An 18425-nucleotide genomic window follows, 5' to 3' on the forward strand; every position below is an offset into this window, starting at 1 on the left:
ACGGACAAGTGTAATACTTTATAGAATTTAAAACATTTATCTTAAAGTGCCATTATGAGCCGTTACCTCTGGTACATTTGTGACATTGGGTTTGGAAATTGCACTGAGGGCACTTGATACTGCTCTTCATTGTTCCAACACAAGTATGTTTGAGGGCAGCCAATATTCAAAGATCAAAACCACGTCTCTGCAACAACATGCCAGCTGTGTGAGCACTAAAGGGCGGTAGGAAGAAGGCACCTGTCTGCACCAGTGGACAGAAAGATAGAAAATCGTGGCTGGGAGCACATGACATTGCACTGGATGACCGAACATCGTGGACTGGGTATTGCTGTTTAACTTGCAAAGAGAGTATGTTATATGAGCAGTTACTGATGTAGTTATTGTAATTAAATAGGTACATTTCTTAGATACTCTAGCACATTCAGATACTTTTTTAAAAAAATCTGTTGCTTTCCTTTTGTTTTATTTCTCAGCAGCTTTTGAGATGATCCTATCAAGGATATCAGCATCCTTTTTTACGGATAGGTACAGAAATCATTGTTTATTCTCTAGCTTGATTCCTTATTGCAATTTTATAGTTGCTTTGAGGTCATACACTTTTATGGTAAAACAGAGGATATTGAGTTTCCTAGAATTGGGTGGATCAGCTTTTAGGACATTTTGAAAGTAAAGGTTCTTTGAAAGACAAAAAAATCCAATCAAAAAGCCAAGTTTATGTTAATCTGTGTTCTATAGAGATAAAGTTCCCATTTTCTAGGAAGAGTCAAAAATGGAGCTTGAACATTAAATTATTATATGCCAGAGGTTTGTCTTCATGTGAAGAGAAAAAAATTAAATTGTAAAAAAATTTTTTGAGCTCAGGTACAATTTTATTTAACTCCAAATAAATATATTAAATTAAATCCAATATAAAAATAAATATGTTAAAATATATAAGAAATTTAGTGTGTGTGTGGATGTATGTATATATATATATATAGAGAGAGAGAGAGAGATATGCATATGTAATAGATTTCAATGGATTTTCTGCAATAAATGAATGAGTAAGTGCTAGATTATTTTAGAAAGCAGTAACATTTTATTTGTCATACACACATCTGCATTCCAAGACCAGATCAATCCTACATTATTTTCTGGTCATCAGCTCATGTGGCTTAAAAGGCTACGGTTGTATTTCTTTTGGTTTGGCCCTCACTCTCCAATCCCCACATAATGAAATGAATCCTAGGCCTCTCTTTTTATTAAATTCTTCCTTTCGGACATTGGCATCACCTCTCTCCATTGGAGACAGATGGACACCGTGTGTGAATATATGCACACACATACATACACATGAAAAGTAAACACAAACTCAAGAAGTATAACAGTTAAGCTTCAAGTCCCATCGTTCCCCTCTCAAGGTCAGTGTTCCCCAGCATTTCTGCCATCTGTGGGCCCTTCCTTGCCAAAGTTCCTTGCACGAGGCCTGTTTTACAGCCCTTAGTGAGAGCAGGAGACACTGAAGAGGAAGGGGAGGGGAAAGGGGGAGGGGCTCTTCTTTTGCTGAAGGACTTTATCAAACCTTTATCAACGTTAGCTTCCCGGGGCTCTTTCCTCCCTTTCCTCTGGCACTGCCTCCTCGGACTTTACCTCCCCCTCCCCTCGATTCTTGTTTCCTTGTCCCACGTCTTCTCTCCACTCTTCAGGGCTCTAAGAAGCTTTTGAACAGCATTACCTGCTATCAGAGAGGATGAGCTGATTTCTCCTCCTCATCAGTGATTGTGCCTTCTTGCTGATGGCAGGTGTCTGGTAGTATTTGGAAATTAGAGTTAGCTATTCTATTTCTAAAGTAACATACTACTGGTGTTTCCATTTTCAGTTTACAGGAAAAAATAATGAATGACTGCATTGTTCTCAATTTTAGATTTTTCTTTTATATATTTTGCTTCTACGTTTACTGCCTGTTATCACTTCTTTTATTAATAGAAAAATCAAGCATCCCCCCTCCCAGTAGGCAAATATACTTATTATATGATTTTATATTGAATAAGTTTAATCTATTAATTTTTCTAAGTGGAAATATTCTTTATTCTTGTTTGGATTAAATTTGCTGAATACTTCACCATACCACGATATTCCTCAAAGGTCAATGACACTGATGAGCCCTCCCCCGGGCTCACGTGAGAACCACAGTTCTGTAAGGCATGCTTTTGTTTTGAATCATCTCTCATCCATTTACAGCTCAACCATGGTCTCACAGAGACATACCCAGGAGCGGATCGCATGGGGTCTTCCATAGTGCGTTCTTCCCAGGCATCCTCTCTATAGTTCTGTTTGCACCATACATTAAGGAGACCCACGTGTTTCAACTCTACTTGTAACACAAGGTGCCTGCAAATTCCCCTTAACCCTGAAGTTGACCTCTAGTTGGGCACTTACTGCAGGACTGCTGTCTGCTTAACAGGCTCCTCTCACTTGTAGCATAATTACATTATCATTAGACACAAAGTAGAAATAGTCAACTCTTTCAGGACTTTTAGGTAGGAGGTCCAGACGAGCTGGATTCTTGGCCATATATAATGTATGAATACCTAGGGAAACGGGTTTCAATTTCTTGCCTGCAAAGGATTTACTAGAGTAGCTTTTGGGAAATTTAATTCTGCTTCTGTTTACCTCAGGCATGGTGCCTGCATTTTAAAAATGCACCTTGGGGCCCAGCCGATGTGGCTCAGTAGTTGAGCATCGACCCATGCACCAAGAGGTCACCAGTTCGACTCCCAGACAGGGCACATGCCCAGGTTGTGGGCCTGATCCCCAGTGGGGAGCATGTAGGAGGTGGCCAGTCAGTATTATCTCTCATCGATGTTTCTATCTCTCTCTCTCTCCCTCTCCCTTCCTTTCTCTCTAAAATCAATAAAGGAAAACAAACAAAAAATCACCTTGGGTCATTCTTCTGGAACATACTGTAGAGCCACGCTACTCAGTGTAAGTGTAATGCAAGTCCCACATGTCACTTTACATTTACTCGTAGCCACACTAATACAGTAGAAGAGGAAGCAGATGAACTAAACTTTAATTGTATATTTTATTGAACTGCAGATATCCAAAATATTATCATATATTATTTAATCAATATAAAATTATTAATGAGACATTTTCTCACTCTCTCTGTAAAAACTCAAGTCTCGGAACCTGGCGTGCATTTTGCAATGACAGCACATCATCTGAGTTTGGACTAGCTCGTAGCAAGCACTCAGTAACCAGGTGGAGCGAGTGATGACCGTTTTGGACAATACAGCTTTAGATGATTGCTTTCAAATCTAGTAAATCAGCATGTGCGGCTAAGAATATGACTTATGTTGTGTTTATCATGTGCTTGGCACTAAACTAAGTTCTTAAAATGCATCATATTATAAAATTCATGCCACAGGCATAGGACGTAAGTATGCTATTTTACCTGTTTGACAGGAAGAAGCACTCAGGCCTTAGAGGTTGATAAGTCCAAAATCCTAAAGCAAGTGACAGACAGAACCATCCTGGTATGATCTCAGAGCATACCTGTGGACCACCCTTGAGTCACCTCTTCTACACTCTGCTAATTTCTTTTTTAAAAGATACACATTGTACAATTTATTAAACTAATGATGGCCATAAACATTTAGCTCTCTTTTTTATACTATGCTTATTTATTTTACAATTAAATAAAATGCAGCCTTCATTCTAAGTCTTAGACGTACATGTTCAAGGGATTGTGTGATATAAATATATCAGAAAATAAAATTCAGAGGTAACTGTATCATGTTTACATATTAATTCTTCATGCCACTTAACCTCCCAGACCTGGAATGGCATCCTCGGCATGGGATGCATGGGGTAACTGGACATAAAAATCATGTATTATGAAAATATCAAAAGTTTACATGAGTAGCTTTTTAAAAACAATTTTATATTTCTTAAAATTAGTGTATGTTTTTCTTCTGAAAAAATAAGAAACATAACCAATAATATATAAAGCCCATTTACTCATGATTATTCATGATCTAAAATATATCTGTGAATGAATGAATGAATGAATACATACACACATACATACATAAACTGGGCCAATGTGCAATAGAACTATAAGAGCTCAGCTTATCTATAAGAGACTTATCATATCATCATTTATTCAAGGAAGGTTATTTGTCAAAAGTTATTTACTTTTCTTTTCCCTTGCTTCCCGAACTCATGATATGAACATCTTCATTTATTTTAGTTCTAACTTGGTGATTAAAGAAAAAGAAGTCCATTTGCTTTTAATATTGCCTAAATTTGAAGATCAATTGCAGCTATTAAATTAAAATAGTTTACCCCTCAAGGACTTTTAAAGACCAAAGAAAATATTATTTTAAATGGAAAACATTTGTCTTCTATTATTACTGTGTTGGACTAAATTGCATTAGATTTTCAGATTAAGGCAGCAAGTGCATTGCAAATGTAAAGCCAGTTGTAAAGTGTGGAATTAAAGTAAGCACAAATCAAACAAACATATTATTTCTCTCAGTCATTATAAACAGAATCAATTTACTGGATCCGTATTTATCTATCATTAGAACTAATCTACATACAATCGTGTTTCAAACTTCATCACTTACCCTAATGAGAAGGGCATAGATAAATGGCAAACAGCAATTTAAATATATTATATTTGGTCTAAAATGGCTATACAGTATTATTGTTAAATATTTGTTTTCTAATCTTGAGCATATAGTGATTTGTCAATGAGTAAGATTTTTTAGAAACATACTTTATAGAGAGAGTCAAATTAAACTTAATTTTTTTTGTTCTGGATAATTCATCATGGAGATCTCTCATATGTAGCCAGTTTGGTGCAAATTACTTTGACTATCAAGGGCTCTCTTAAATTGTTCATATAAAATCATCTATCTATACATAAAATAAACTTGGAGGCTTAGAAACGTCTCTTAAGGTTAGACTGTATTCATTACCAAGACAGAAATCTCAGTGTTACCTCAAGTGCTGCTGTTACCCCATGGGTATAGCTGTCTAGTCAGAGGCAGGAAGTGTAATCCCAGGGTGCTCTGCTAGCCTGGGATTTTAGGATCAGTTTTGTTTTTGATCCCGTATTTCTCAAATCCCTTTTCATTAATGATGAAATAGGGTCTCAATATCATAAGCTGCTATTTGGAAAGGGAAGAAGGAAGATTATGCTGCTCACATCCTAGTCATTCGGTAGCTAGGTTTCTTCTTGCTTTACTATACATGCTTACTTGTATTTTAATACATTTACACTTTTTAAGCATTCATTCACTGCACAACCTTTACTATTTGGAACCAAAATGAAACTTAGAAACAAGCAAAAAGACCACCGAGGTAACGACAAGCAGGTGCTACCAGATATATGTGGGCAACTTCACATAATTCACTGTCTAGACCTCACTCGGTGCTTTTTTTTTTTCTTATTCAATTCATGATTGATGCTTATTTACTTTGCACTAATTGATATAAGCAGCCAATTAGAATCCAGATGAATAAGAATTGGTAATACATATGTGTTCTGATATCAGTATTAAATAATATTCAAATGTAAGGAAAATAAATGTGTCTAAGAGAGCATCTTTATACATATTTCATTGGTGTCAGATGATACTCATTTTGGTAGCATACTTAGTATTTATAATGGTCATGGAGCCTTCACGTATCTTTTGTTTAAGAATTCAAGTCAGTATGGAATACATTTTTAAAAATTTCCACCCAAATGGTTAAATTTGTATTTAATAGGTAAGTTACCATATACATTTACTTTTCATGAGCATCAATAAGCCATCCTTGTATATAATTTAAAATAATGATTTAAGAATTTAGTAACACAGAGTATTTATAGTTTAAAATTTATCCTAACATGTTTATCTCTGCAAAAATGTCCAATCAGTTCATAACTACAGCGCTTTCAAAGACATAAAAGTAAATGTTACTGCTAAATCTTTACATGCGGTGAAAGAAATGAGGTGTGAGAATGAACGGCGTGAACCCCACCGCACTGGCCTGAGGTTCCACCAGTCTTTACTGCAGGCAAGTGGAGGCTGCAATCCGCATTCTATGAAATGCGCACAATGGACCCGCTTCAATGTGTGCTCTTTTATCTCACCTGCATTCTTTATTTTTAAAATTTCTTTTTCTTTTATTGATTCTAGAGAGAGAGGAAGAGAGAGGGAGAGGGAGATAGAAACATCGATGAGAGAGAACATTGATTGACCGCCTCCTGCATGCCCCCCACTGGGGATTGAGCTCACAACCTGGGATTTGTCCTGACCGGGGATCGAACTGGCGACCTCTTGGTACATGGGTCTACACTCAACCACTGAGCCTCACCTGCCGGACTCGCCTGTATTCTTGCATGTGTGGTCTGCTTGGAGAATGGGTTGTGTAATTAAGACGAGGTCACACAAGGGAAAGAGGAATAGTCTGCAGGCACTTCGAGTGGATTCAGGTACCTGAGTCCAAGGAGCAATGAAAGTGGTGCCTGTGTACTAGGGTGTCTCATTTCCCTCACATTGTTCCTGAAAACTATCTGGAAGGATCAAGCCAGGGTATTGGAAAACCAGCTTGAAAAGCCCTCCTGCCTTGGTATATAAATCCCACTTGACCATCTCAAATTTAAGAGCAAAAAGCCTCCTATCAGTGGCATCGGGTGGTTTCCCATATACAATGATCACATGTCCTGACCTGGAATGGAGACTGTCAGTTGTTCTCACTGAGACTTTTCGTTATCAATCTCAACATCCTGGGTTTGTTTGTTTGTTTGTTTGCATATTTTGTGTATTTTGTTTTATTTATATTCTGGAACTTATTTTTAGGCCCTGACAAGTTCTGGTGACTTCAGGTAACTTTAGACCTTCCCATCCAGGGTTCTGCTCTTTCTGATGTTGCACTTTGACCGTCTTTCAGTGTGGTTCTAGTTGAGACATTGGGGTGTACCGGCACTGTGCGGGCCAAGGGAGTACATGCTGCTTGAGTTTATTTTCACAACTGTATTTGCTAGATTTTACAGTTGTTGAAATATGAAGATCTAACTAAAAAGTCTAGGATGCCAAGGGGAAAACTTAATTTTAAATATGCATGTGGTGCACATGTATTTTATTTGCAAATTCTATGCGATTTTTAAACCCTTTGCTGTGTTCTGTGAGTGTGAGATGTGTAGGTGGGTAGAGGGTGGGGTGTTTTAATAGTTGAGAGACATGAAGAAGGTATCAAAGGATTTGAGTCCATAATGACTTCAGATAGTCAGGTTCATTAATTAGCAGGGTGTCTCCCACCTGCTGTGACGGTTTACTAGAAGGTAGTCCATTCTATTTAGGCAATGTGTCAGTCTTAAGGATGGATCCGTTATCTAACCTGCATATGTATAATTGGGAGGAAGTGGGGAGGAGCCAAACTCCCTGGAGACAGAGAAAGGAACTGAATGACGCCAGTTCAGAGACACTCGTGGGTTTGGAACAGACGTCACAGGACAGAGTGGCTGGGGACTTGATACTAGTGGGATCTTCCCATTTACATGCAGAAAAAAGAGACTGATTCTTATAAAAAGGCCACCTTAATTGTACAATCTTACTGTGTTTTAAGTTAGAGCTAGTATCACAACTGAGAGATTTGAGAGAATGTTTATATACAATTTTAAAATAGGCAACTAAAATTCAAGTTTTGGTTACCAATTTTTTTTTTCACTTCCAAAGTGATTTGACTTAACAAAACTATGATGTGTTACCTGACTGACAATACATAATTTAGAATTTTAATTTTTATGATAACTGCATTAGTACTCGAAGAAACATTTTCGACTAAACTGAGAGACTAATGTATTTATAAACATTACATAGTGTGTTATTTATAGGAGTGCTGTATTATATAAAATCTTAAACATAGAGGGGAAGTTAATATATATGTAAAGTATAAAACAGTGGTCCATTTACATATGAAAAAGCAAAAAGAAAATCTTTTCTGTATTAGTAATATTTTTTATAAAAATTTACCAAAAACAATATTCTAGAATGTTATATTTTTTTATTGTATTATAATTATTGCCATTTTTACCACATTCTTTTCAAATTGCAGTAGTTTGGAATTAATTAATGCAATTTTATTTCAGTTACAAACAGATGTGTACAATGTACTATCTGTTAAAAGGATTTAAAAGAAGAGTTTACACATGGGAAAGAAATATGTATGAAAATGTTTAATAATCTCAAATATTCAGTTAAGTTATTTAAAAATGACTGTTGGGTGTGTTTGACCTGTAATGCATTGTATGGGCATAAACCTGCATTTGATACCCTTTTATAGGGCCACATCAAGTTTAAAATTAGTAGCGGGCAGTAAATAACTTAACCACCATGAATTCCCATAGTGTTAACACGTGACCACTGAACCCTTATTAGTATCTTTTCCCTGAGCAGCTAAACTCAGCATGGTTTTCCATTTAATGATAGGACAGCAAAGTATCGGTTTGTTACATGGAGAGCCAAAATACATTTCCTAAATATGCAGTGTTTGTTCACTGTGTTGTCAGGTAAGAAATCGCAGTCTGCAGTCATCCACTTTAAACTATGATCTAATCGGAACTCAAGAGCTAAATAAGAACATGGGTAATTAGCCCTTAGTTAGTAGGAACCCCTAGGGAAAACTTCAATGCTACAGGAAGTGATGCTAATGATTTATCAAGTGGTGAACTTGCCTCTGAGAAAATACCATAAGGGCAAATTCACAGCGCAGGGAAGTGTCTGTTAGATATTCCAGCCAATCTGAGACTTTGTGGTAGTTGAAGTCCAGGGTCCCGTTTTAAAGGGGAGAGAGAGCAACAAGAACTCTGCAGGTTTGCTCACAAAAACAGACTCTGATGAACATCTTCCTTTCACTGGGGCTACGATCTTTAGTAGCTCTGCCAACAGTCAGGAAACCCTTAGTCTCCTGGAGGTCCTGAGTGAAACAGGGTTTTAGAAGTTAAATAAAACAGCAAAATCAGATCTTACTAGTAAGGCAAAATTTGGTACTTCTGTTGCAACTTAGAACGCTGGACTGGAAACTTGAGAGACTCAAACTTCTCAGAAAAAATCTTATTATTGCCCATCTACTGAAATAAGCATGACAGAAAGGAAAATTCCAGCCCTGTTGCACTAAATCATTAGGGGAGCTGGTAGAAGTCCAATTTAGCTAACTCACCACCCACGCCCCATTTTTATAGTTTTATCAGTTGAAAATGATACCCACTTCTGCTTGGTTGGAAAAGGTTGTTTAATCTTTTAATCATCATTGTACCTTAACAATTTAATACTCAGGATCAAAAAACTGGACAGAATAAAAAAAATAGTTTGAATCTATTTCTAGCTAAAACGTTCTTAGTATATATAAATGTGTGGCTGCCATTACAGTACATCTAATACCAAGCATTCGATTAATTGATGAGCTTTTAAAGCTCTAGCAACTGTATCTTGTTCAGTCTCAGCATTTATTATTTAATTCCATGACTGAATATACATTTGCTAAGTTTACTGGCTGTTACAAGTACTATGTTTACATCTTTAATTTTCATTTGCTTAATACTGGGAATGTCTAAACTTTGAAAAGTGGATAAGATTATGTCAGATAAGAAGGTCAGATGAGCAGCCTCAACTGTGAAACATTTGGTTACTTTTCAGCTCCCCCAGGAAGCCCCATTTGCAAAGGAGGTCTGAACAGGAAGGCCTGAGTCAGCCTGAATTAGAGATTAACTCCCTGCAATTCAGGCAGGAAATTGGGCTCAGTACATATTGTAACTGAGTGAAAGTTTTAGAGTTAGGACCTTTATAAGGAAGGGAAAAGTTCACTGATTTGCTGTTAATGATGTCAGTGAATTTAACCAGATGCAGGTATATATACATATACAATTTTCCATCTTACCCAGGATAATGATATTCATTTTCTGTTATACTGCACTTTTCCATGTCTCTTTAAAATGAACTAGAAACCTGTCTTAAAGAGACTTGTGTTTATTAACACACATTAAAATATGGCTCGGCTGGTGTGGCTCAGTGGTTGAGCATCGACCTATGCACCAAGAGGTCGCCGGTTTGATTCCTGGACAGGGCACATGCCCAGGTTCTGGGCCAAATTCCCAGTGGGGGGCATGCAGGAGGTGGCCAATCCATGTTCTCTCTCATCAGTGTTTCTATCTGTCTCTCCCTTTCCCTTCCTCTCTCTCTAAAATCAATTTAAAAAAAGAAAAAAAAATATGGACAAACAAGTGTTGATATTTGCTGTGAAAACAAATTATAGCATCATTTTAAACTGAATTTCTTCAATCAAGTTTGGGGAACAAATCAGGTTAAGGAGGTGAAGATAACTTCAGGTAGCTTTGAAAAAAAGGTAGATTTATTTTTCAACCAAATCAATCCCATATTGACTAGCAGTGATTTTGTTTCTATTTCCATGCATTATTTAAAATAATTGAATCTCGTGAGCAACAGGGATCAGAGGCAAATAAATGTTTTCATAGCAATTATTGGCACACATTTCCTTTCTGGTAAGTTTCCCCTAAACAGAAGTAGAATTTGCATCTAGTTAAGTGTCACTGAGTCCAGTCATGAATTTTGATTGTCGTATTTTTTGAGGCACTGCCTGCGGAGGGGCAGGCGGGGAGGCACCAGGACTTCCTGCACACGGCTTCTAGCGCTGAGCCACATCTGCCGAAGGACCCTGCTGGCTTGGCTGCAGCACAGCCCAGGGCTCAGATGCCAGGTCAGGTGTGGCGACACTGCTGAGCTGTCACTCCGCATGGTTTCCTGCAAGTCAGCTATCTCCTTCCCATCTGTGTTGATATTCTTTCCTGGCTTTTTTCACTGCTTGCCTGGCATGCAGATAGTTGTCTGGGAAGCTTTCAGATGTGCCTTCCCAGGTTTAGACTCAACGCAAAATTCTTCAAGGGTGTATTTTCCCTTTAGTTGCCTTTGTTATCACTACTTAATTCTTAACTTTGCGATGTTCTGTTTTAAGATACACTCTATTGCTCTGGCTGGTTTGGCTCAGCAGTTAGAGCATTGGCCTGAGGACCAAAGACTGGAGGGTTCATTCCTGGTCAAGGGCAGGTACCTTGGTTTCGGGTTCGATCCCTGGCCCTGGTCCGGGTCTTTTGGGAGGAAACCAATCAATGTGTCTCTCTCACATCAATGTTTCTCTCTTTCCCCCTCCCTTTTACCCTTTCTCCCACTCCAGAAAAAAAAAAAAAAACAATGGAAAAATATTCTTGGGTGGGTATTTAAAAAAAAAAAAGATACACTCAATCATGTATTAGGGTTCTTTCATACCTTGTCGCTCCCATTTTGAGTATCTTAATCCATTAAGATCTACCATATTGTAAGTTTTGTTGGCTTTAAAGTTTCAATAACAACAAAATGAGATTACTTAAGTATATAATGGCATTGTTTCCCACTTCCCTTTTATCTTACATAATTCTCTTTAGGCAGGAGGTCGCTTTTCATTCAGTTTTTACTTTTAGCAGGAATTAATGTGGATGGTTTCCTTAGTTAGTATTCTGGTGAGCCATCCCACAAAGTCAGGGCTAGATTACATGGGTGATGTTTTTAGTCCATAAAGGGCTTTTCTATAGCTGAAGTTTGATTATTTGGGCTTTGTACCATTAATTAGCATTTTCAGCTACATTCTTGATTATGCAGCTAAAATTTAGTCTGAAGTGTCTGATCCTGCTGGCTTTGTACTTGCAAAACACCCATTGAATTTATGAAGAGTGGTGTACTCCTAATGGCCGCTGGGACAGGCGTGGTGGGTTTTTGGAGTTGAAAAATGAAAGGGCAGATGGTTCAAGTTCACCATGCTCTGATGAGAGGACCATGAACAGTGTCCTCCACTTACAGATTAACATCATTTCATGCTCTGTTTTCAAACAAGGAATGTCTGTTCTAAAAGTAGATTCCACAGATCCTGCTAATGCACCAAGTTCCAGTTGTCCTTGCTTGACATAGACCACCAGGTTCTTTTTCAAGAAGTAAATCTTTATTGCTCTCGTGTATTTTGGCAAATTTTCTTAGTTATGGGATTGTGGTTTGAAATTTGCTTAAGACTTCCTGCTTTTTAATAATGAATGGAATTGAGTGTCATAGCCCCATTACCCAACATGTTTATTATAGACACTGTTTGGCTTGAAGTAAATGGAGAGAGAAATGAAAACCTCAGGTGGGAATACAATGCTCAGTGATAGCGCATGCTTTTCCTTCTCTGTGGGTTCGATCACCCGGTGAAAACTGCCCACATCATGGTAACTCCTCTTCCAGAGCAGAAGTTTATAGATGATTATAAACTACAAGCCTGTCAAAATTCCTATTAAATACATAGGAATGAAATGCAGCTTCTTCACTGAAGAAGAAAAGGAAAATTGAACACAAGGTTTGTTTAATAATTATCACAAGATTTCATTGGTTCCTGCTGAAATTATATGGTGAATCAAATTCTGAGAAAAAAAATGATACTTTGTCTTTAATGAAACAGCCAATGTATATGTCAAGATTTATTATTAAAGACACTATGCAAGATATAAGCTTATAGGCCTACTTTCCATCATTATTTTCCCCCCCACTGAATCCAAGTGAACAGGTGGCTTAGATCTGAACTGTGACAATTTAAAGTGTAAACACGTTCAATATGGGTCTTCTCTTTTCTGAGAAGGTCATGTCCTGAAACTTCTTTCTTTTTAAAACTAGTATTTAATTGACAAAATAAATTATCCAAATGTCTTAAACAGGACACGTGTGTTATTTGATCTATTTATTGTCACCAGACAGAAATATTCCTCTCCATTTCTTACACTTAATCTGCCCTTCTTATTTTAAACAAATTCACAATTTTGTGCTAACTGCATAAAACTGACCATATTTGAACAGTCTTACATCTGAAAAATGACTATTGTTAAACTACGATTATAGTGAAACCCAGGAGTTTTTCTTCATTGTCAACAAAACAAAACAAGACCATACAAATGAGCCCTTGCTTTCTGGGACTCCATCCAAAAGCATTTAGCAGTTTGGCTGTACCCACCTTCAGAATACCCATCCTTGGATTCTAGAATCCGGATACCATGATGTACTCAGAGCATCCTAGCATTCATTAAATATTCAGGGAAGGGGTTCGAATTTGGTCAGTTCTATTTCCTGGCACCTGAAATCTGCATTTCCTTACTCAAGCTGTTTGATAGTCACAGAAGAGGAAAGTGGAAGATTGTGCACACAAATAGGATTTTATTTTGCAAGAGGACAGATTCTAATTTTCAGTGAAATATTTTGTAGGTCCAGGATTTTAACTAATCTCATATTTTCTTTAATGATTGCAGCCACTAAAATCATAAATAAGTCCCAAATAATTTTCTGTTTTAAATTGGATATATTTTTTGTTTTATAAAATTCTTTATGCATTTATGTCATTAACATAAAATTATTCAAACAGGCAGGAAGTATGTGTGTCCTTTTCTTAAAAAGCTTTCATAGATTCAGATTTTCTATAACTAACCTGGTAATGTGTTTAATACTAAAACCAAAAGAACGGATTTACTTAGCACTCCTTAATTGCCAGTAAGAGAGAAAATAACTAACGTATAGTATACTATAATGGCAAATACATGGAGCCCAATCTTTAGAACTGGATTGGATGGATTGAAAGTTCAATACCACCAGCTCTCTCGCTCTCTCTCCACCTCTAATCTCTGTGCGTCCACTTCTTTCTTCCCACACTGGAGATGAGCTTTTTCTCTTTTTCTATTTGTAAGATTGGCACTTTTTCTGGGTACCAACTTCCAGTGCCAGAGAGAAACTCTAGCTCTGTCTGGGTTAAGAGCTGAGCCTGTCAACCAGCCATGCCCCAGGAGCATGAGGCAGGAGTCCACTGCTGAGGGAATACCCCTGTGGCAGGGTGCTCTAGAGAATGAGTTTGGGCAGCCATGATAATAATAAATGAGCACTTAAACTGTGTGCTAGGACCTGTGCCGAAGTGTTTTCTTTGCAGCATCCCATGTAAACAGCTGTCAGTAAAGCACCATGCAATTAACAACTGTGTTTGCATGCATTATATTGTTAATCCTAACGATCACCTTATCAACTAAATGCTGGGAATTTATTTTATATCGAAGAAACTCAAGCTCTAAGTTAAGCAAGTTATTATGCAACACAACCAGAATTAAGACACATGTCTTTTGATTCCTGGTCCAGAGCTTTTTACAGGTAAAAGCTGCCTCCTTTCTGCAGGGTGTCAGTGACAAAAACTTTTGTTAAACAGGGTAGTTGATCAGACTAAAGACACTAACTGCCCCATATTTGGTATCTATTCTAGTATCAAAGAATCCTTACAATCGTAATTTTTTTATTCTTTTATTTATTTTTTCTTTATTGATGTTAGAGAGAGAGAAAGGGAGAGGGAGAGAGAGATAGAAACATTGATGAGAGAGAACATCCATTGGCCGCCTCCTGCATGCCTCCCACTGTAGGTCAGGCCCACAACCTGGGCATGTGCCCTGACAAGGAATCGAACCTGTGACCTCTTGGTGCATGGGTCAACACTCAAACACTGAGTCACACAGGCCAGGCATAACTTTTTATTTTTATCCTTTTTTTTTCTAATTGTTCTCTCTGGTTTTCCCTTAACAAATATAGCCCTTAAGAATACATTTAGCTGCAAGTAGTAAATTAACTGAGATTAATGAGGGGTTTATTTTGCCCTTATCACAAGATTCAAGCAAGCATCAGTCCGCCGGCTTTGCTGAGGAACCGAGTGCTGTCTTCTCCTGCTCCACCATCCTCAGTTTCCGTCTTCCCTTCCCCTTGTCCCAAAGTGATGTCTCCTCTGAAAATCGGTATTTATTTCAGGAGGAGAGAAGGAAGAGATAAAAAGAAAAAACTTCCCTTGATCCCATTCTCTTTCTATCTTGGGAAGGATTTCCTCTGCAAGAACTGTTTCCTGTATGTTATTGGCCGGAATTTCGCCCCAGGGCTTCCCCTGGGAGAGAGCTAGATGGAAGTGTGAGTTTCTTTTTTTTTTTTTTTCTTTTAATTTTACTTTGGCTGGTGGAGGGAGGCGAAGGAGAGAGCCAACTTGCTCTCCGCTCTGCGGGGACTGGGAGCAACGACTGAGCTCTGATTCCGCGGGCCTGCAAGTCCTTCCGCGCCGGTTCGCTTCACTTAGACGTTTTCAGCATTTTCTTTGTTCGATGGAATGACTCCAACTTCTTTTAACTCTCTTAATAGGGTTGCTTTCCAGCTTTTCTCTGACCTGTACAGTCCCTCTTATCGATTTCTTTTGAATCCATATCTTCACACTTAGCCAGAAGGGAGTGTACCACACATTCCCGGGAGGCTGCCTGAGAACCATTCCAGTTCGCTCTTCTCTCGCCTTTACACTGTATAGACCGGAGGAGCGAGGTCTGGAGGGGCCAAGCGACATAGCAAATTAGTGAACCTCAGCTACACTTCACGTCTCCTGATGCTCGGGCTTACTTTTTTCTAAGGGTTTCTAAATAATAAGTCTGGTTGTTTATATATGTCAAAATTCAGGAGCAAAATAAAACTGAAATATACAGAAAAAAATACACCCCCCCCCAATTCTTGAAATCACCACTCTATAATTTTAATTCCACAGAGTGCTAGAAATTAACTAGTGAAATGGGAGGCATTCGCTAATGAGCAGGTGTTTATTGAGTGCCTGCTATGTGCTAGGGTCTCTGGAAGCCAGGGATACAGTAGTGAACGCAGGAGAGAAAGCTCTTGCCCTCGGTGGAGTTTATGTGCCAGATATTGAATGCAGGCATTGATTTTCATACTCTAATCAAATATTTATTAAGGGCTTGCTCTGTGTCATGGACAGGATATACAGTTTATGATAAGAAAGACAAGATGATTCCTACTCTTACTGAGCACTGAAGGCAAAATTATCCTGTCTTCCAGGTCTACACAGTAAAGAACTCAGACACTGTCTTTTCCCTGCTGCTTATTAGCTAACGTGATGAAGGAAACACACACACACAGCCATATTCAGGAACAGAATTTCTTAATCTGGGGATTGGAGCAAATTCTGGCTTGTTTTAGTTTCTATTAAGTAGCTTTTTGCCTGGGTGCACAATTTATTTGGATTTTAAAATGAATCTAGATTTAAGTGTAAATTTATTGGAGTGCATTCGGACCATTTGGACTCTTTCTACCTTTCTGCCTTTGTTTTATTGAATTTAACTAAAATGAAATTTTTTTTTTATTTGTCTCAGTCTATTTCTGTCTAGTAAGGAAGTCGAAATTGATCATGCCTTGACTTTGTGGGCCATCAGAGGACCATGACATTCCAGGGTATTGATTTTGTGGTGTTAAAGGGTGACGGATCCAGTGTTCAAGTACCGAGAGAGAATTGGGTTTCAGACTGCACACCATCAGCGGTCTTAACTTTTGCTGAGACACGACTAGCTTTTCAGAGCAATGGAAGGAACTATAAGTCTCAGGCAATTTTACTGCATAAACTTGGAAAGACTCATTTAAGCCAAACGTGTGTAATCATACATACAAGAAAAAAAAGTTACACGTGTGATAAATATATAACTGCATACCTTTACCCATATACAATTTAGAGTATGTGTGTATGTGTGTACCTAGAAAGTATACCCCATGTTAAGAATATTGAGTAATATTTCAAGTCCCTATGATTGAACCTTTTCAAAACATATCTCTTCTCAACATTTTGCAAGTGGTTCGGTAATCACTAAGTTCTGTTCTCTCTCACACGATTCCTGTCATTCTTTTGCAGTTTGTTTCTGCTGCAAAATATGAGATAAGATACCCGCAGTTCAGAAAGGCCAGAGGTCTACAGGAGTAACTAAGGCCTGGCAATTTTTTTGTTACCCTCTGGGGCTGGAAAACATTGACAAGGGCACTAAATAAGCTGCTATATATATATATATGAGCTGAGGAAGAGTAACCATGATCATCTTTCAATGTCCTATTTTTCTTTGGATTTGTTCTTTTTCAATTTAATGACCTTTAGCGAATGCATTGAAAACAACGTTTTGATTATATGATGACTGTGTGGGAAACTCTATGGAGCTAAGACCCAGTGTATCTTTGGAAACTATTCAAAGGTGTGCCAGATTCATTGACTTCTGAAACCAATCAATCATAGTCATCTTTTAATTCATTTCCACAGGTTCTTCCAAGTTCCCATTCTTTAATAAGACTTTGACCTGCAAAGAAGAGTAGAATGTATTTTATAATGTATGTTTGTTCTGTTTTCTAACAACATAAGTATTTTGCTTAAACAGATTTGCTAGGAAGTGACAGCTTTGAAAAATGGGACCCAGGAGTCGCTGGAAGCATTTCCGTTCCAGGCAATCTCAATAGTGCAGAAGGGAAAATGAAATATCACCGTGTTTTAAAGATGACAGTTTTGTCAAAGATTCCCTTTCCCTCTTTGGCTTAAAACAAATGGAATAAATCAAACATATCTGTTCAGAATGTGCATTTGTGCTCACCGAGGACGAACTCCTCCCTGGGAGGGTTTTTTCAGAGGCCACCAATTTAAAAAAGTATCTTTCAAAATGTATCTTGGGCTAGGAGGACTATCTTTTCTTGGCTTAATGATCATTTTGGCACAAATGGGGGTCATGGGATTTCATGAGAACATAGTGGTGCCTTTAAGAAAAAAGGAAAACCTAAAGGCTTAACCCCAAGTGAATATATCATTATGTACTCATATCTGGTGCTCTTCAGAAATGTAATGATGTAATTATAAATTTGGTGAGAGAGACTGAGAGATTTAATAAATCTAAGGTCAGATGCTGAACATTTCATGGAGATATAAAAAAATCGGCCAATATTCTCTACCTGAAGAATGCTGTTGGGTGTATTGAAAAGGCGTAGAAAGTTGGACAAAACCATTTTGAAGAACAACAACGTGATCACAAATTGGAGGACAGTGGAGTGGAGGAGAGTGAAGAACACAAGTATTGGGGTGAGACTTCCTGGGCTTAAAAATTGGATGTTACCATTTTTCAGAACTGTGATTTGGAGCAAGTTAATTTCTTCAGTTCCTGAGTTCCTTCTTTGTTAAATGGGGTTAATGATAGCATCTACTTCCTAGGGACTGTGTTAAGTTAGCCTGATTTCTCTCCTAAGCACTCAATAGAATGTTAGTTATTATTAGTAATTGAAAACCTTTAACATACTATGAAATGAATAGAAGTAGAAATTTAAAAAATAATAATTCTGAGGGTGAAATAAAAATTCAAACATTTCAGGAAATCTGTAATATATGCATAGCTTATGTTTCAGGATAGTAATAAATGAGTAGTGGTCACATTTTTTTTTTCCTAAATAAAAGAAGCATTGCTGATGATCACTTATGGCCTATGCATCTTTTGAAATGTATGTTAGGAATTA

This window comes from Molossus molossus, unplaced genomic scaffold (genome assembly GCF_014108415.1).
Source record: "Molossus molossus isolate mMolMol1 unplaced genomic scaffold, mMolMol1.p scaffold_m16_p_1, whole genome shotgun sequence".
NCBI classification, from domain to species: Eukaryota; Metazoa; Chordata; class Mammalia; order Chiroptera; family Molossidae; genus Molossus; species Molossus molossus.